General features: G+C 38.0%; 1 long non-coding RNA gene across 3 annotated transcripts in view; it reads right to left on the reverse strand.

The window, feature by feature from the left end:
• LOC104968526 (uncharacterized) overlaps nucleotides 1-19,914 on the reverse strand; it is a 158,909-nt gene that overhangs the window by 123,288 nt on the left and 15,707 nt on the right. For all 3 annotated transcript variants that reach the window (XR_009491636.1, XR_003030444.2, XR_009491637.1), the window contains exon 2: nucleotides 4,416-4,519. This is a non-coding gene — a long non-coding RNA (uncharacterized lncRNA). The remainder of the gene's footprint in view (nucleotides 1-4,415; nucleotides 4,520-19,914) is intronic.

Raw genomic sequence — 19,914 nt, forward strand, 5'->3', positions numbered from 1 at the left:
TCAATCTAAAAACAGTGTGGCATGAAAAAGCAAGTTAGAAAAGAGTAGAGGTATGAACTTTAGTAAGTTAATTAGTCTGTCTGTAACTCAGCTTCCTTGCTTATAAAATGCCGACAACAGCACCCACATTCTAAGGTTAGTGTGTATAATATGCTCTAGGACAGTGCCTGAAAGACAGCAATCACTCAATAAGTGTTCACCATGATGATCATGATCATGATCATGATAATGCACATAGCTTTTAAACATGAAAACTATTTTATATATTGTTTATGGTTAAGTGCTAACTGAAGTCTCTCAGTCATGCCCGACTCTTTGCGACCCCATGGACTGTAGCCCACCAGGCTCCTCCGTCCATGGAATTCTCCAGGCAAGAGTACCGGAGTGGGGTACCATTGCCTTCTCCAGGAGATCTTCCTGACCCAGGGATTGAACCTGGGTCTCCCGCATTGTAGGCAGATGCTTTACTGTCTGAGTCACCAGGGAAGTCTGTTTATGGTTGATACATAGTAAAATTATAAAATGGAAATATCACAATAATAAATTAATGCTGGAAAAAGGAGAGAAGAAAAAGAAGTGGAGCACATATATCTATAGCTGTATGTATTTGTCAACAAGACAGATCTGAAGTAAATATAGCAAAAAGGTAGTACTCTTGCCTGGAAAATCCCATGGATGGAGGAGTCTCGTAGGCTGCAGTCCATGGGGTCGCTAAGAGTCGGACACGACTGAGCAACTTCACTTTGACTTTTCACTTTCATGCATTGGAGGAGGAAATGGCAACCCACTCCAGTGTTCTTGCCTGGAGAATCCCATGGACAGAGGAGCCTGGTGGGCTGCCGTCTATGGGGTCGCACAGAGTCGGACATGACTGAAGCGACTAAGCAGCAGCAGCAACATATTTAAATCTAGGTGGTAGAGGTATCTGTAGCTTTGTTATCATTTTATTTATTTCTGATATATTTGAAATATTTTATTAAAAATTCTAAGAAGAGAACTGAAACAAGGTATCTTAAGATGTGAACAGAAACACACTGCAGTTATGGGATAGTGAACGTTCTTTGTTTCTTAAATAGAGATTCCTATATTTTCCAAATTTTCTACAGTAAGAATATATTTCTTTTATAATTAGACAAAAAATAATTTAAAGCAAAAATAAAATCCTTTTACTATTGAAATCAAGGTCTGCTTCACCTAAATTACTCTTCATTTAGATGTCCTCTATTAAAAACCAAATCTCTATATGTTAAAAACTACATAACTTTAATAAGTAGAGCATTTTATTTGATTTATTGCATCAAAATTTATATCTACAAAATAAGCAACCTGTCCTAATTCACAAATAATTTATGGATCTTTTTCACCATCTTTATTGTTGTAAAATGTCATTCTCTATAAATTTCACATTGCTGATACTATGGGGAAAAGGTACTAAGGATCTCTGGATATATTCCTTAGAAAATCCACATAATGACACCATCAGAGATCTTCCCTAACCTCTTCTATTTGATGTTTCAAATATAAAAGTGCATCTAATTCTGAAAACAGAACTGATCTTCAGAGACCTTGTAATTTATCTTTTACCATGATTACAATTTCTAATCTAACCAGCAGCAGTTCAAATTGAACTCTGATCCAAATGATCAATAGCCGTGCGCAACCCATTAGATGTGCGAATATTAAATCGTCTTTGGATAAGGGTTGTCCAAATGAAAAGCATATAATTATCATCTATTAACATATATTGAAGCAAATAACACAAAAAATGCAAAATATGTCATACAACCTTTCAGAAGTCCAGTGACTATGATGCTAAGGTTAGATCTTTTATTTTACATACAGATTTCTACCAAATTATGATTTACACCTTTAAGTGTTTGTTATTAAAAAGGCCAGGCTTAAGACACAAAATGGATAATTTGTGAATAAAGAACATTTAATTTCTGATTCCATCCTTCTTCCTGTGTCTGTGCTTTCTTAACACAGAAGTTTTCCTACCAACTTGTAAGAAGTAGCCATGGTCAGTGAGTAAAAGGATAATTAAATGGGTTTGATAAAAAATAATTCCAAATATCTAGCTTACCTTTCATATTTTCCTTTGCATATAAAAAACCTATATAGTTACAGAAGCATAAAATTATACAAAGAACAGAACTTAAAGAAAAATGAGTCATATCTCCTATCTTGAGTATCAGAGAGAATGGCAATAAAATTTTCTAAACATCCCATGGTAGCTTCTTCCAATATTTAACAATGCAGATGTTGGAAACTTTTCTTTATGAAAACCTAAATCCCTAGTGTTTAAAGGTAAACCTAGAAAAGTAACCTTTTTATGGCATATTTCCCAGTCTCCTGTGCAGTTAGCTGAAGGTTCTGTGACTGTATAAGGATATAAGAAAGATGATATAAACTCCCTCCAGACCTGTCCTTCTGAACATCTCATGTGTGAGAATGGATGTCAGCTGAAACTACTGTGGTCATCATTTCACAATATATGTAAATCAAACCATCATGCTGTTTGCCTTCAACATATAGTGATGTATGTCGATTATTTTTTCAATAAAACTGGAAAAAAAACCTCTCAGGCATCTCTCCATTGCTGTGGTAATGTTCCAAATGCTGAAGCTGTGAGAAGCGGAAGCATCAGCCAGGGCCAAATCTAAGCTTATAGTAAGCCTCTGAGGTTTCCGGGTATAGCTGGAAACTACATCATAGGCTAGCCTATTCAGGTTCAGACACTTACTAACCATCATTCTGGTTTGATCATGATGAGAAAAAACTTCCAGCATTCACTCCCATTTCCATTCTCTCCCACTAACAACCCCTGGCCCTTCTTTTCACTAATTCAGCATCCACATCCTATTCTCGTGGTCCCTAGATTTTTTCTCTCCCTCCATACTTACACAGGTTTAGCCATGGTCCTTCCTTCATTTGTCTCTGTTTTCCCTGAACCCTAACCTTTAGCTCTGAAACCTCATTCTTGCTTTTGGTTCAGAAGTGAGGTTGGGCGAGCTGTGCTTAGTTGTCTGTGTATCTCCAGGTGAGGAGGGAATAATTCCCTTTTCCTCATCCTCTTCCCATCATGCCATGGGATACAGAAGCCTTCTTGTGAGACACATTATGCAAGTTTTTAACCTGGGCAGGACCTGAAGGTCAGACAAGTTAGGTCTTTTGCTTCAACAGATTTCAGCCATGCTGGAGAGAGGAGCATGAAGCTCTCTTTTCTGGTCTTCTTGGGCGCAGGAGTAAGGCTGCCATCTAACACCACTGCCTTTACTTCTCTTATAATTGCTTACTTGGTGAAAGTATTTCCAAGAAAGCCTATTCAAAATACACAGAAATTGAAATAACATCCCCCTTCCAGTCCCTGTTTTACTCCTTTTACCTTTCTGAGTGATTGCTTGATGGGATTTCTTCCATTGTCTTTGCATTAGGGCTCCATTTTTTTTTTTTTTTAAATCTCTTTACACAGGAACCATTTCAACAGACCTGCCATGTAGAACTAGAGTCTTTCAAGCAAGATAAAGATTAACCTGACCTTTCTTACATCAATTAATCAATATTGTTACACCACAGATTTACCTTTTAACCTTGCTGTTTCCACAGTGCAATATCAAAGCATGATTTGTGAGCTTGCTCCACTTTATATATGGTTAAGAACAACCCTCTGTCTGTGTGCTTTGATAAAGTGTCAGAGCATAACGCAACACAAGAGGCTTTTATTGTCTTCATCAAGAATGGCTTTGTAAATCTAAAATGGGAGCAGCAATACCAGCAAAGCTGGTTGATTGAAATTAACTACTGGCCTCTGTTCACAGATTCATGATGCTGGAAAGACCATTGTCGGGGAATGCTCTCAAGGGTGGTATCATTTGATCTGAATTTCAGATAAGAACATGTGTCTGTTGCCAGTATCAATACCCTCCCCCTATCACTGAAGCTTATCCCCAAGAAAAACAAGAAGGGCTTGCTCCACTCTGTTCTGACCTAAAATTGCCACTTTCCTCTCTAGTTTAGCCTGTTTCATAGGTGAAGAATTTAGAGAAGGCAAGGCTGCTGATGTATCTCAGAATCAAGACCTTTCATTGAATCCACTTCATGGCAAAGAACACTACCGCTGCTATGTCCTCTGTGAGATTCTGTAGACACAAAGACTTCCCACCAGGCCATAGCAATGTGTTTAAGTGCCTGTCTCATAAAAGAATTGTAGAATCTCTTTTTGCATATCATCCATCCCTTTGTTTTACACATATGAAACTGAGTCCCAGAAAATGACACATTTTAACCCAGGTTTCACAGGTATTTACCAGTAGACTCAGACCTTACAAACCAACAGAATTTCTCCCCTAAATGTCAAGCTGTCACATTAGTTCTTAAGAAAGCATTCAAATGTAGGATGATGTCTGCACACTTACCACTTCCTCCCAAGCCAATAATAAAACATCCTGTGGAGGTTACACATTTCCTTGGGGCTTGCTTGTCAGTGCTCCATTTTTACCTGGCCATCTAGGCGTACCACCTTAAATCAGAAGAAAATCCATATTATAGTTCTGCCATTTACTAGCTCTATGACCTATGTTAAGATATTTAACCTGTGTCTTACCGATCTCTTGGGTAAAATAAAATACCTCACGGGGTTGTCTGGAGGGTTGAAAGAATTAATACCTATAAAGCACTAAAAACAGTATCTGGCACATAATAAGCACCATATAAGCATGAATGTATTGGTCGCTTTAGTCATGTCCAACTCTTTGTGACCCAATGGACTGTAGCCCACCAGACTCCTCTGTCCACGGGGTTATCCCAGCAAGAATACTGGAGTGGGTTGCCATTTCCTTCTCCAGAGGATCTTCCCGACCCAGGGACTGAACCCGAGTCTCCTGTGGCTCAAGTAAATATAGGCTTATATTATTCCTTCCATTCCTTTCTCAGATTATCTGGGGCATGACTCCACAGTTTTGTGATACTTTGTTCCTTCACAAATTCTATGTGTTTTATAATTCTTGACTCCATCATAGTGAACATACTGTAGAGCTCTTTCAGTTCATTTTGAACACAAATAAGGGGCACTGGAAAGAAGTGCCTTTATATATATATATATGGAAAAAACCCACTAACATCTATCACTGTACTCACATTCTGATTCTTTTTGGGTAATTCATAGACGTTAGCTACCTCATTTCCAGAACATGGTACCAAAGATTGTCCTGAATTTCACTGTGCTTTCAACCCTTAAAGTTTGAGAACCACTGTGGAATGTCAATATCCAGTACCCTGTGAGCAGTGCACAAAGTACACTTCATTATGGCTTCTATGATGTGCCCAATAGAGAAGCAGTCAAGTTTTCTTTTAATAACAGAGAAGTACCTTTCTCTTGAACCTGTGTCTGACCAATCATTAAAATGTATCTGGTATAGTCAAGGAATGACCTTAGATCATGTGAGATTCCCAGCTATAACCACAGATTTGAGATGACTATCCTTGCTTCCTCACATTTAGCTAAATGAAAGTTCCTATTCCAAGGAAGTCTCTTAAACAATGTGTCTCTTAATAAATAAAGTGTCAATGATTCAAGTAGAAATTAATTTTTGGTATGAAATTTGAAATTATATGATATTTTAAATGATATGGAGGAAGGGTAAAATTAAGTGGAAATACCGTGTTTAAGCAAAAACAAGCTTAAACTTGCTCAGTTTACAAATTAAGGGTAATTGTTTAAGAATCCTAAAGACGTTACCCTCTTAGTGGTACCTGTCCATTATTTTTTTTGGCACCTAGTGAGGTGTGTGTGTGTAAATGGTATAATCCAATTGCACATCATAATTATTCGCCAAACTGAACTACAGTATATGAAAAGACAATACTACTCCCGTGCTTTTATTCACATGGGGAAATATAAGAATTTTGTTCAAAACAAAGCAGTAGCTCTGTTTTGTTTAGCAATTTATTTTTCTTTTTTATTGAATGGAGACACACATCATGAAAAGCCAGACTATCAATTCTGTTTAATATTTCCCCAAAACAAACCTATCAAGCATATTTTGTATGCCTGTATGCATGCTCAATCATGTTCAACTCTGTAAACCCATGACCGTAGCCTGCCAGGCTCCTCTGTCCATGGAATTTCCCAGGCAAAAATACTGGAGCGGGTTGCCCATTTCCACTCCAGGGGATCTTCCCAACCCAGGGATCAAACCCACGTCTCCTTCATTGGCAGGTGAATGTTTTACCACTGAGCTACCTGGGAAGCCATATTCACAGCTTAACCTCCTTTACCACTGAAGCTTAAGGAGATATCCAGTATTGTACCCCTGGCCACTTTGGCATTGACCACAGCAGGACAAAGACTGAAGGAGACTGAAGTCCCAGCTGGACACAAAAGTCAGGTGATGCTAAGGTTTAGCTTCCATAACCTTCTTTCCTCTCTTTTGAGATTCTGCCTAGGGGAGGGTTTGTCATTCTAAAGACAGGGTTACCTTAGCAAATGAGCTCTGAGAACAATGAGCTTGAGGTTTAAAATAAAATTCAAGGATGTTCTTAATAAGGTTATATACTGTTAATCCATGGTTTTCTGCCAAGTAGTGTCTCAAATGCCTCTTTAGGGATTTATTCTACTTTAGAAGGATGGTGAATATAAATATTTAAGTATATGGAGACTTTGTCTTTGACCTAATGAAGTTTACAATTTGTTTAGATAGTAGTCTTAGAAATGTGATTATTATAGAATGGACAGACACTGGAATGCAAAAAAAAGCAATAAAGTTCATTTTTTTGTCTAATGGAGTTCTCAAAGATTAAAAGGCATGATAACCATTAGTGTGAGAGTGTAGAAATGGGCATTCTCATATATTACTGGAAGGAGTATAAATTGATCCTTTCTCTAAGGGAGGGAATTTGGCAATACACATTAAGAGCCAGAGAAGTGTATAAACACCAACCCATATGTTCCACTTCTAGAGAATAATCCTAAGGATGTAATTGGCCAAGAGCACAGAAATATATATTCAAAAGTCTACAGTTTATAGAAGTAGAAAATTAGAAAAAAAAAAACAAAAACCCAGAAGTATCCAGTAACAAGGATTATTTTAATCATGTACTTTTATACAGTGGATTGCTATATAGCTGACCCCATGATTATGGAGATGTACATCTGTCAATTTCAAAAGATATTTTTTAATGATTATTAAGTAAAAACAGCCCATTATAATTTAAACTGTAGTGCGATACTGCTATGAGATGAAAAGATAGTATATGGATAGGTATAAATTGAAGACATGTACTAAAATGTTTCCTGTTGTCTTTAAATACTGAGTATTCAGACAATTTTATTATTTATTTATGTTTCCTCATATCTCTACATTCAATATGCATTAGTTGAGTATAAGAAATAAAGATTGGGATATACTTTTGAAGGGAATTAACGGTATTTGGAGATATAATCATGTCATATTTATTTCAACTTACTTGGATTAAAATATTATTTCATTCCATTTGATTTGTATGTTATCATTAGGAACATTTAAGAAAAAGACTTTCCCTTGAAGATGGAAGAACTACAGAAAGAAGGAAAGGAGTTGGAGAGAAGAGAAGAGGTGTGGGGGAGGGAATGATTGAATTTAATGCAAAAGGCTTGAAACTGTCAGATCTAAGTTGAACTCCTGGCTATTACCCTTAAAGTTGTTTAAATTTGTAAAGACCACTTTAGTTCCTTAAGTTTCAAGATTTGTATCTGTAAATTGAGAGTCATAATAATATTCACAGGACCGTGATAAGGATCAGTAAGAGGCATAAGTCAAAATGGCTTGCTCAAAAACGTGATGTGATGAATGTAATGAATACCTGCAGTGAACAGGTAATATATACTGGACACAGAGTTATGCACTTTAGTACGTTAGTACATATGTAATAATATGTCACAACAACCCTATCACACAGGCATCTTGTCTCCATTTTGCGGATGAGGAAATAGAGTTGTAAGGAATTTCAGAAGTCTGCTCAAAGCCAGAGAGCTAGAAAGAGACAGATGGAGATTGGCATGAAATTGTCCCAAATGGAAGCTTCATATTAGACAGTGATAAACTAGGACCTCAGTGCCCCCATCCCTTCCCCTCTCCCTCCTCAACTACCCCACTCCCTCTCTTCAATAAAGAGAAAAGTAGATCATTTAAATTCAAAGAATGCTGAGTTGTTCAAATTCACATAAAACTCATTTCACTCTACAAGCTAGTCTTGAAAACATTCAAGCCCAGAGGAAAGATAGCTGAAAGACATGCTGTTTCTTATACATTCATTATAAACTTCTCTTTCTGAAGTTAATTTTTTGTGTTTTATTTTTCATTGCAAATTTAATCTGATCCTGATACCCAAGTACCTACTGCTGCTGCTGCTGCTGCTGCTAAGTCACTTCAGTCGTGTCTGACTCTGTGCGACCCCATAGACGGCAGCCCATCAGGCTCCCCATCCCTGGGATTCTCCAGGCAAGAACACTGGAGTGGGTTGCCATTTCCTTCTCCAGTGCATGAAAGTGAAAAATGAAAGGGAAGTTGCTCAGTCTTGTCCGACTCTTCTCGACCCCATGGATTGCAGCCTACCAGGCTCCTCCGTCCATGGGATTTTCCAGGCAAGAGTACTGGAGTGGGGTGCCATTGCCTTCTCTGAGTACCCACTTCATTACCCTACAAATATTCTCAAATACAGCCACAAAGCATAACATTCTGGTTTTTCTTGTGTTGTTTTCTTTTACAACTCAGGCTGTGTTTTTTTAAAGTGGAAGACTTTTTTTCATCTCCAATCTGTTCAGAAATACTGATACCTCTAGAATATAGAAATCTGAACTCCAAAATAACATGATTTAAACTAAAAGACTTGATTCAAATCCTAAATATTCTCTGTGTAGTCTATCAATCTTTTCATTATATGCAATATGTAAATAAGGAAGGCTATGCATAATCATAATTCAGTGTTTCAAAAAAGTTGTTAGAAATCAGACAAATGACCAAGCACAATAACAACTAGCATGTACCATGAAATATGGCTATGATATTACTGTGGTAGTATATTAGGATCAAAGCCATTGCATAAGAACTGTAAGAACTCAGGTCAACAGTTCTCCCTAGTCTACAAACCCCACCATCACATGAACAATGGCAATGAGCATAATTATAAAGAAAATCAATCAAAATCCTTTAGGATACTTTGTATTTGGTTGCTTCTGATATGTAGGCTTCTGGAGAAGTATGTCCTATTTTTCTGCTACTTTACTCGTGTTCTTTATACCATCTATAAGCCCCATCCTACGGTCCCTTACAATTTCTCATGTCAAAATTATTCTCTTTGACGTGGCATTTCTTTCTGAACTTATCCTATTGTGTCATGAACCAGATTTCTTCTTCCTCTGCACTCATGTAGCAAATTATGTCTTATGTTACTTGCCTTCTACTTACCCAACAGGCCTACAACCCCTTAGAGGGAAATTTGGGGACTTCTGAAAAACAATTCCATAGCATGAACCAAATATGACACAGCATGTCCAGCAAGCAGTGAGGTGCTTAGTAGGTCACAAATAGCCTTGTTAATAATGCAGTCTTCTTCATTGTATACTTAGAAGGTTGTGTTTGTACCCAATGGAAGAAAAGAATCTGTACACAAATAAAAGAAAAAGTCTTCTTAACCCCCAAAACCAGAGTCTCCTGCATGAGGAGAAAAGACGTTTTCAATATGCACAGAGGCCTGGAATCCAGAGTCAATCACTTCTTCCAAACTAATCACTTGAAAAGAGATTATCTGAGCTGAGCATAAGGAGGCCATGAATACCCTTAGATCATACAACTTCGTACAACAAAATAAACATGAGGAAAAGAGCTCTGTAAGTACCAAGATTAAGTCTCCCAACAATGGCAAATCACTAATAACAGGCCTTTTGTTCCTTCTGCAAGCGGTCAAAAGTAATGAATAATAGAATGTTATGCCAAGTCAACTAGCAGCCAGTTCACGTGAGATCATTTAAAACAGGAGAAAATGATGCTTGAAAAGGTCCCTGATGAGATTTTGCTTTTTCCTAAGAGACTTCAGATAGCATTCTGCTGCAGCAATTTAAAAACCACTTTCCAAAATTGGGCACCCTCGTTATCATGCATTATATTTGCACTCTTTACTTAGGTTGCTTTGAAATAGAATGACACCCAGTTGTGTTTTTTTACATTAAATGCACCTTCTCTCACATTTGATCTCTCCTTTGTGACAGTCATTTTATTTCACAGCAACCACATTTCTTTGTCTCTATTTCACTGACTGTGTAGTTTTCAAATGATGCAGACACGGCCATTTTGCCTGTTGTGGACAGAGAGAAACTGGAAGCTTGCCTGCCAGGCCCAGCTTCACCCAGCTAGTGCCAAAGTAAGTCAAACGGGGGCTCTGGGTTGGGTCATTTCCATCCAGGGTGAAAGAGACATACTGGAGAGTAAAGCCTGCTGTTGTTGTTATTTACATTCTGGCTGTTGTTGTTATTTTAATTGAGTGAGATTATGTTGCAGACAGAAGGTTAATTTTGCCAGAGCTAAAAGGAGTGAGGTCATTCTATGAGCCCTTGGGTATAATGTCATCTCTAAACAGAAGATGCTGGTGCCTAAGGGTCAACTTCAGAGGCCTAGAAATAGAAGGAACCGGTATATAAACACTGCACTCTGAGAAAACATAATTGTGACTAAAGCATCCAATTCAAAGTAAAATATAGACACCAACTCAGGGTGTCAAAACTCCCCAGTACAGCTTTATCCTGAGTTGCAAAATAGCTTAGGCCTATTCCATTGGCTAATCTGGGCAAGAATTCATAGGAAAGAGGGGAAAATATATAGTAAAGTCTTACATATATTTTTATCCATTCAAATCTGCTATGCATGCATGCATGCTAAGTCACTTCAGTCATGTCTGACTCTGCAACCCTATGAAGAGTAGCCCACCAGGCTCTTCTGTCCATGGGATGCTCCAAGCAAGAATAGTGGAATGGGCTGCCATGCCCTCCTCCAGGGGATCTTCCTGACCCAGGGGATTGAACCCATGTCTCCTGCATCTCCTGCATTTGCAGGCAGATTCTTTACCACCGTGCCACCTGAGAAGCCCTCAACTATGTTATATTATCATATTAAATATAAATATCAAATGTATTACCATAATGCTACAGTACTTTCTATTCATGAATAATATGATAATGTCAATATACTTAGTAAACAAATATGGATGAAAATGGTTGGGATTACATTGGCAAGTGAACAATCAGAACTTACTTTATCATTTATACCATAACTCATTCATAGAATGTGAACTACATTGGCATTCCTCACCTACTGTGTAACCTAGTAACAAAAATCCAACAATTTTTTAAAAAGCAAAGAAAACTGGGGTTATTAATATATGTACATGATTCCTCTACTAGCATTAACAGCCTCTGAGGGAGTTGCTATGTTCTATAACATAGTATAGCAGTTGACTCATAAGTAATCAAGAAAAATTTAAATTTCTACTTTATTAAGCACATCAAAAGGGCTTCCCTGGTGGCTCAGAAGGTAGAGTCTGCCTGCACTGTGTGAGACCCAGGTTTGATTCCTGGGCCAGGAAGATCCCCTGGAGAAGGAAATGGCAAACCACTCCAGTATTCTTGCTTGGAAAATCCCATGGACAGAGGAGCCTGGCAGGCTACTCCACAGCCCATGGGGGCACAAAGAGTCTGACACGACTGAGCGACTTCACTTTCACACTTTCATTTTTGGGCTTCCCTGGTGACTCAGCTGGTAAAGAATCCGCCTGCAATGCAGGAGACCTGGGTTCAATCCCTCGGTTGGGAAGATCCCCTGGAGAAGGGAAGGGCTGCCCACTCCAGTATTCTGGCCTGGAGAATTCCATGGACTGTATAGTCCATGGGGTTGCAAAGAGTCGGACACACTGAGCTAATTTCACTTTCACTACAAGACATCAAAAAAGTGTGTAATACATCTTATGATCATTTATATGAAATTATTAAAGCAAAATTATTACAGCAAGGGATCAGTTTCACCTGGAAAATCGATTAATGTAGAACACCTCGTTCTTCAATGATGCGTCACCATACTTTCATTGTCTTACATATTTAAGATAAATCAGGAGAATTCTGAAATGCTAAGGGAAGCGATTAGCCTAAGACATTCTTGAGGAGAAATGGAGTTTAAGGTTCTCAAATTAGAAAAGTGAAATCCTAAGAGTCCCCTTCAGGTGGATGTGAAGAGGGCATTAGGATGTCATAGGTCTCTGAATTGCTAGTCACCCCACCTTCCCTTTGGAAGACAGGCACCTGGGAGATCACTGAGGCAGGAGCCCTCCACTCTTGGCCAGGAGTTGGGGATCTGACCAGGAGATGGGGATCCATCATCACTGCAGTGGAACCCTGGACCAGAGAAATCAACAGGAAGCAAACCAGGGCCCTGAGAGAAAGTCCTGCTTTCTCCACTAGTTACTGCAGAAAAGAGGCAATTCTAGAGTTAATTTACTAATTCATCCAGGTATTAGAAAATGCATGAGAACTTCCCTGGTGGTGCAGTGAGTAAGAATCTGCCTATCAATGCAGGAGACATGGATTTAATTCCCTTGTCTGGAAAGATCCCACATGCCATGGAGAAGCTCAGCCCGTGTGCCACAACTACTGAGCCCACATTCTGCAAATATGAGTCCCACAAGTCTACAGGCTGTGCTCCTCAACAGGAGAAGCCACCACAAGGAGAAGCCCACATACTGTAACTGGAGAGTAGCCTCTGCTCACCCACCACAACTAGAGAAAGCCCTCACAAAAGCAACCAAGACCCAATGCAGCCCCAAAATAATAATGTGTGTTCTGTTGCTCAGTCATGTCTGACTCTTTGCAACCCCATGGACTGTAGCCCCCAGGCTCCTCTGTCCATGGAATTTCACAGGCAAGAATAGTGGAGTGGGTTGCCATTTCCTTCTCCAGGGAATATTCACGACCTAGGGATCAAACTCAGGTCTCCTGCATTGCAGGTAGATTCTTTACCATCTGAGCCACCACAGAAGCCCAATAATAAATAAGTAAATAAAAGCAAGTTGGACAAAAAAAGAACATGGATCTCATACCATTCTCAAGTAGGAAGGAGAAAATGAGAAGAACTAACAAAAATCTGATGAGTGTATACAATAATGACATTTATAATAATGGTTTTTACTGTTCCTAGGGACTTGACATGGTTCTTTTAAACTCATCCTCTAAACTTTAAAATAACCCTCCAACACAATAATAGGTATTATTGTATCCCCTTGACAGAGAAAAAAACTGAAACTCAAAGAGATTAAACATTTTTGCCCAGGATCACATAACTAGTAAACTGAAAAATTAGGATTCAAACCAGCTCCATCTGACTATAAAATCCAGTAATGGTGAGATTACTCAGTAAGTGGCAAGGTGGAGATGTGAGTATCTTATATCCAGATCTCTGTGCTGCTCTCCTTCTTTAACTCTTCAGTATCAGTACACGAGCTCCAGTTTCTACATAGCAGGCCTAGTAGTCCAGGAATACTAGAATGGGAAGAACTCCTGAAGAGAAACAAAGATTCTTTGGCTTCAAGAGGGTCACAGTCCCCATGGAGAATCTGGGGAGTATTATGGTCCTCTGCTCCAGAAAGATATATGTACCTCAATTCTTGTTATTCACCAGGGTTACATTCTATACAGTCACCAGGAACACTGAATTAGCAAGTACTAAATTATACTTTGGCCACCTCATGTGAAGAGTTGACTCATTGGAAAAGACTCTGGGAGGGATTGGGGACAGGAGGAGAAGGGGACGACAGAGGATGAGATGGTTGGATGGCATCACTGACTCGATGGTCATGAGTTTGGGTGAACTCCGGGAGTTGGTGATGGACAGGGAGGCCTGGCGTGCTGCAATTCATGGGGTCGCAAAGAGTCGGACACTACTGAGTGACTGAACTGAACTGAAATTATTACTATGGGATTTCTTTGGTGGCTCAGACGGTAAAGTGTCTGCCTACAATGCAGGAGACCCGGGTTTGACCCCTGGGTCAGGAAGATCCTCTGAAGAAGGAAATGGCAACCCACTTCAGTACTCTTGCCTGGAAAATCCCATGGACAGAGGAGCCTGGTAGGCTACAGTCCATGGGGTCACAAAGAGTCGGACACAACTGAGAGACTTCACTTCTTCAACCTATTACTAAGGGAAAGGCAGGGTTAGGTGTCTTTGAGCCTCTGGACACAACATCTTCACCAACCAATCCATACATAACCTTGTTTTCTGTGTGTTTCTGTTTAAAGACACCTTATTTAATACATATTGTTGATTCATTAGCAATGTAGTCACAGCCAGAACACTATAAGTCATGCCAGAATGAAGCTTATCTGCACATATATTTTCTTCATAAGACACAGCACAGCCTTCTTGCTCACAGGAACTCTAGACAACACTTTAGGGGTCATTTCAAATAGGAAAAATCACCCATGGAAAGCACAAAAATGTGGCACCAAACAGATTGTGGGAAAGACAAGTTAATAGTTTGAGCACTGAAACAAGGCAGCAGAGCTTCACCTTGGCGGACCTTAGCTGGGAGTGCATGTTGGGCAACTTCAAATGTGTGCTGCTCTGTGCATGTCTGCTAACAACTGCAAAAGCATTCTGAGTATTGATTTGGGGGCTACAATATTTTTACTGAGTAGGCAAATCCACATATACAGAATCCATAAATCATTAATGGGGATGGACCACATGAATGTAAGATTTCATATAATTCCAGAAGATATATGGACTGCACCCAGTCTAACCATCATCTTTTTTCCAAATGCTTGATCTAGAACAACTCGCTGTATACATCAGTTCTAGAATCCTGAATATTGGGAGAACACTTGAGCATGAAAACAAGCTATAGTTTTGAATAATAAAGAAAACGTCAACAAGATTCCTAAAACAAGTGATCCATGAATACACATTAATAAAATTGATTTTAAAAAATAAAGTGAACAAATAAACTTTGTTCATCTGAAAGTTCAGGGAGTGTATGATGTTTGCTTGTTACTGTATTAACTTTTAACATCACAAACATTATCTTCTGTTAGTTTTTACTCAATGTTTTAAAAAGATACTTCTGTGCTCTAAGAAAATGTCCACAAATAATCCCCAAGTGTAACATCCTTACTTAGAAAAACTGAACTAGGTTTTGATTAATAGTGAATTTTGGTGAGCTGAGCAAGCAGAAACACTAACAGTCTTTAACCTCGATCTCCCAAACAATGCATTATTATATACCAGTCAGTTGCACTCTCAACCCTAACAAGTTTGCCACTGTAAGTTCCAGAAACCAGACCATGAGCACATTCTGACAAAGGACCATGGAGAATGCAAAAATGAAAGCATTCACCCCATGGGTCTCCAATCTCTACAGATATAGGAATAGAGCAAGAGAGAGTGCTAACATAAGTAACCAATTCATTTGCTCGGAACATATTTCTCTCTTTTTTCCCCATCCCCCTTCTCTCCAGTCAAGTGTTCAAATGTACACACACATGCACACACACACAGGCACATTACTCAAGCAGAAGTGTGAAGCTCTCTATCACCAATTTAACCTTCTGAAATCCTATGTATCTTTGATTTCTAGCTCTCTCTGTAAAGTCTCTTTTATCCCTTGCTGCTGCTGCTAAGCCGCTTCAGTCGTGTCCAACTCTGTACGACCCCATAGACAGCAGCCCACCAGGCTCCCCCATCCCTGGGATTCTCCAGGCACCAACTCTGGAGTGGGTTGCCATTTCCTTCTCCAATTCAGGAAAGTGAAAAGTGAAAGTGAAGTTGCTCAATCGTGTCTGACTCTTAGCAACCCCATGGACTGCAGCCTACCAGGCTCCTCCATCCATGGGATTTTCCAGGCAAAAGTACTGGAGTAGGGTGCCATTGCCTTCTCCGTTTTATCCCTTAGCAATGTGTAATTTTTCCCTATTCTGACCATTTCAATCTCCACATTATTGACCTTATTTTGTAAATATTTTCTGCTTACTTTAAACCAAATACAGAATGGCAAGACCAAGGAGAACAAGGCAAAATGCCTCATGCATACTGATATATCCCAGAGGCCTGATATACCTCATTGCTGTATCTTAACAACTAGCATAATGCTAATCACCGACAAAGCAATCAGTAAGTATATTTTGGATGAATGACGACAAATGAACAAGAATGAGTCAACTGCACAGTACGCTTACTCAGAAAGCATAAACATGGCCAATTATAAAGACCAAAAGTTCCAGTATGGTATAATTTGACTGCCTGCTGGATGGCATCACTGACTCGATGGACGTGAGTTTGAGTGAACTCCAGGAGTTGGTGATGGACAGGGAGGCCTGGCATGCTGCAATTCATGGGGTCGCAAAGAGTCAGACACGACTGAGCGACTGATCTGATCTGATCTGAGACTTATGTTTATTATCAAGTTTCAATTGATGTGACCCTGAATTCATTCATTCAACATGCATTCAGTCAATATGTACTGAGCACCTGGTCAGGGTAAGGCTGTATGCTAGGAGTCACGATACAAGAATCAACAAAAACAGATATCAGGGCCCCTGCTTAAAATGTGGAGATGAATGGAATTGTTTCCTTAATTTCTCTTTCAGTTTTCTCATTATTAGTGTATAGGAATGCAAGGGATTTTTGTGTGTTGATTTTATATCCTGCAACTTTACTATAATCATTGATTAGTTCTAGTAATTTTCTTGAAACTGGAACCTATTATACAGAGTGAAGTAAGCCAGAAAGAAAAACACCAATACAGTATACTAACGCATATATATGGAATTTAGAAAGATGGTAACAATAACCCTGTGTACGAGACTGCAAAAGAGACACCGATGTATAGATCAGTCTTATGGACTCTGTGGGAGAGGGAGAGGGTGGGGAGATTTGGGAGAATAGCATTGAAACATGTATAATATCATGTATGAAACGAGTCGCCAGTCCAGGTTCGATGCACGGTACTGGATGCTTGGGGCTGGTGCACTGGGACGACCCAGAGGGAGGGTGGGGAGGGAGGAGGGAGGAGGGTTCAGGATGGGGAGCGCAGGTATACCTGTGGCGGATTCATTTTGATGTTTGGCAAAACTAATACAATACTGTAAAGTTTAGAAATGAAATAAAATTTTTAAAAAAAAATGTGGAGATGAACATAAAAATGCTTCAACTAGTGAGTGTCAATGAATTCAAAGCTATGTTCTCTGGACTATTCAAGAAACATTTGGATAAAACAGCCAGGAAATAAGAACCATGAATAAAGTTATTTCACTCTGGCTTTCTCTGAAGCCTGATCTGTAAGAAAGACACTCATACAGTACACGCCGGAAGGGGAGTGAGAACACCCCATCTGAGAAACCTGTGCCATTCTTTCAGCCCCAGTGCTGTTTATCTTGAAAATGAACCGCTCCTGGCCTTGCTCCAAGGCAAGCAATCCAATGATTCATTGAGGTTTTATTCTTTGGGGATCAGTTTTAAGCAGCAATGGCAAACAGGCTGTCCCAATAAAAACATGTCTTAAGGAAAGAAAGTCCCATATTTTTCTCCTAATAGACAGACATCTCATAAATTTTGGAGTTAAGAAATTCCTCTATTCAAGTGGCATGGCCTAGATTTCTAATAAACATGATGTCTGAGATGGAAAAGACAGGCCTGTGCTTTAAAACTAAAAATCCTCCTAAATCTAGATTTGAATTTAAGCTTAAAACATAATTTTGGAGTGAACGGAGAATGCATTAATATTCCCATATTAAAGGAGACTGAGATCAATCAGGACAAATGATGATACCAGCTTCACTATTCTTCCTTCAGTGAGAATTTTCACAACCCTTCTCTGTCCTTATGCCCTTTCCATGCAAACTGAATTGATTGCTTAAGCTATAGAGTGAGACTCAAATGAATGGGCTGTCATAATGCAGGCTTCAAAAAATTAACAAATTGGATAGATATTGAATCTTTTTACAGCAAGATAAAACAGGTAAAAATCAGATATTGCTTCTTACAGTAAAAAGGGGGAAAAAAAATAAGAGTATTACCTCTTACTTTAAACCAAAGAACCAATCTGAACAATTCCATTTTATGGCAAAATGTCATCCCTTTATAAAAAACAATAATAAAATAAACAAAATCTTATTTGATGTAGTATACAATATAACAATTTTTTGAAAAAATTTCATTCCCTTATATGACATTAAAATATTTTACCTCAACTAGATGACTTACAATTTTTTAAGATTAAATTCCTTGCTGTATTTACATTCTAAACCTGAATCAAAAATAGATGAAATAAAAATTTATTTATTATTTGTTTACTATTATAAAATATAACCTATTTACATATTAAAGATCAGTATTCCTGCGTTTAATCACTTGAAATATGAATCTATAAAGATATTTAGTTCAGACAGTCTTTTTGGGATAAATATCAACCTATTTTTACTTATATTGATAAAATATATTCTACTTACATGAAAGTATATATAAAGCTATCATAACTATAAATATATTATGAAGCTATAAGAAATACTAGATAAAATATAAGTATTACTGGTAACTTTCAAGAACCCAAAATATTGCTATATATAAAACAATGAATCCCAAGGTCAAATATAAAACATTCTAGTAGGTTTCAACTTATCTCAAATGCTGTCCTAATAGTCTCCAATCAATATTAATGTATTTAACTTAAAGAAAAATATAAACCCAGATGACAAAATACTTTTGACAAAAAGAAAAAGAAAGAAAAAAAAATCTCCAAAATCAAGATAGGTATTAAAATGGTCAAAAGAAAGCCAAGAATCTCAAACATACTTGGACCTTCTATCACTCATTACTATAGAGGACAGAACCAAAAAATGGGCCTGACTGAAATAGAAGTCATTTATGAAAGTTTTTCTTATTGTGAGGCTCACTAAACTCACTAAAAGTTAGGTATTTGAGAAGGAAGTGTTTTGCTAGAGAAAATTCAAAATTGGGTAATATCTCACTGGTATGAACCAACTTACATGTGACTTTCCTTGAAGGATAGGAAATTGATGAGACAGTCATTCAGGTTTCCTTTTAACTCTCAAAGTATATGGTAACATATTCCTTAAGATTACACAGAACAGTGGATCATTCAGCTCATTCCAGAATGGATATACACCAGAAGTGGAAAACAAATGCATTGAATTTCACTTCTAAAATTTCCTTGATATTACTATGCAGATTATTTATTTAAGTTTTCCAGATATTATCTTTTCTACCATTTTGCTTATATAAAAAGAGGGAAAACTGCTATCCAGATCTGAGGGTTTACTTTCACCATTTCATAGCCCACTTTTGGAATAATTAAGATAATCTACTACTTTGAGTGGCTACTATATACTCAAAGATTCTAACTCCTTTTAGTGACATTTTTAAAAGTCATGTTTAATGCAATGAGACCCTGTTCTCTTATATTTTTGCTACTATCTCTACAGTCATGTAAACTGGTCTTATAATGATACTCAAACTAGGTTTTGCTTGAATGGATCACACTTTAGTGATGGATGATAGGAAAGATTATTGCTCACTACCTAATGTTTGTACTTAGTAACATTCACTAATATTCATACCTCCTCTGTAAACCTTGTTCCATTTTTTAACATATAATTTATTTTGATAAAATATAGAAAACTGTCTCAATGATTCATGTTACTCATTACTTTAATAAATTATTCAACACAGAAATAACAAAACCTTTATGAAGTATAATCTAAATTGTACAAAACACATTAAAATTAATAAATAGATCACCTTTTTTATTGTATTTATTCAATTGCTGCTAATTAGAGCCATTAATGCCATTATTCAGACTACAGATTTCTGTCAAAATTCTATGGAT

The sequence above is a fragment of the Bos taurus genome, chromosome 2 (assembly GCF_002263795.3).
Source record: "Bos taurus isolate L1 Dominette 01449 registration number 42190680 breed Hereford chromosome 2, ARS-UCD2.0, whole genome shotgun sequence".
NCBI lineage: Eukaryota > Metazoa > Chordata > Mammalia > Artiodactyla > Bovidae > Bos > Bos taurus.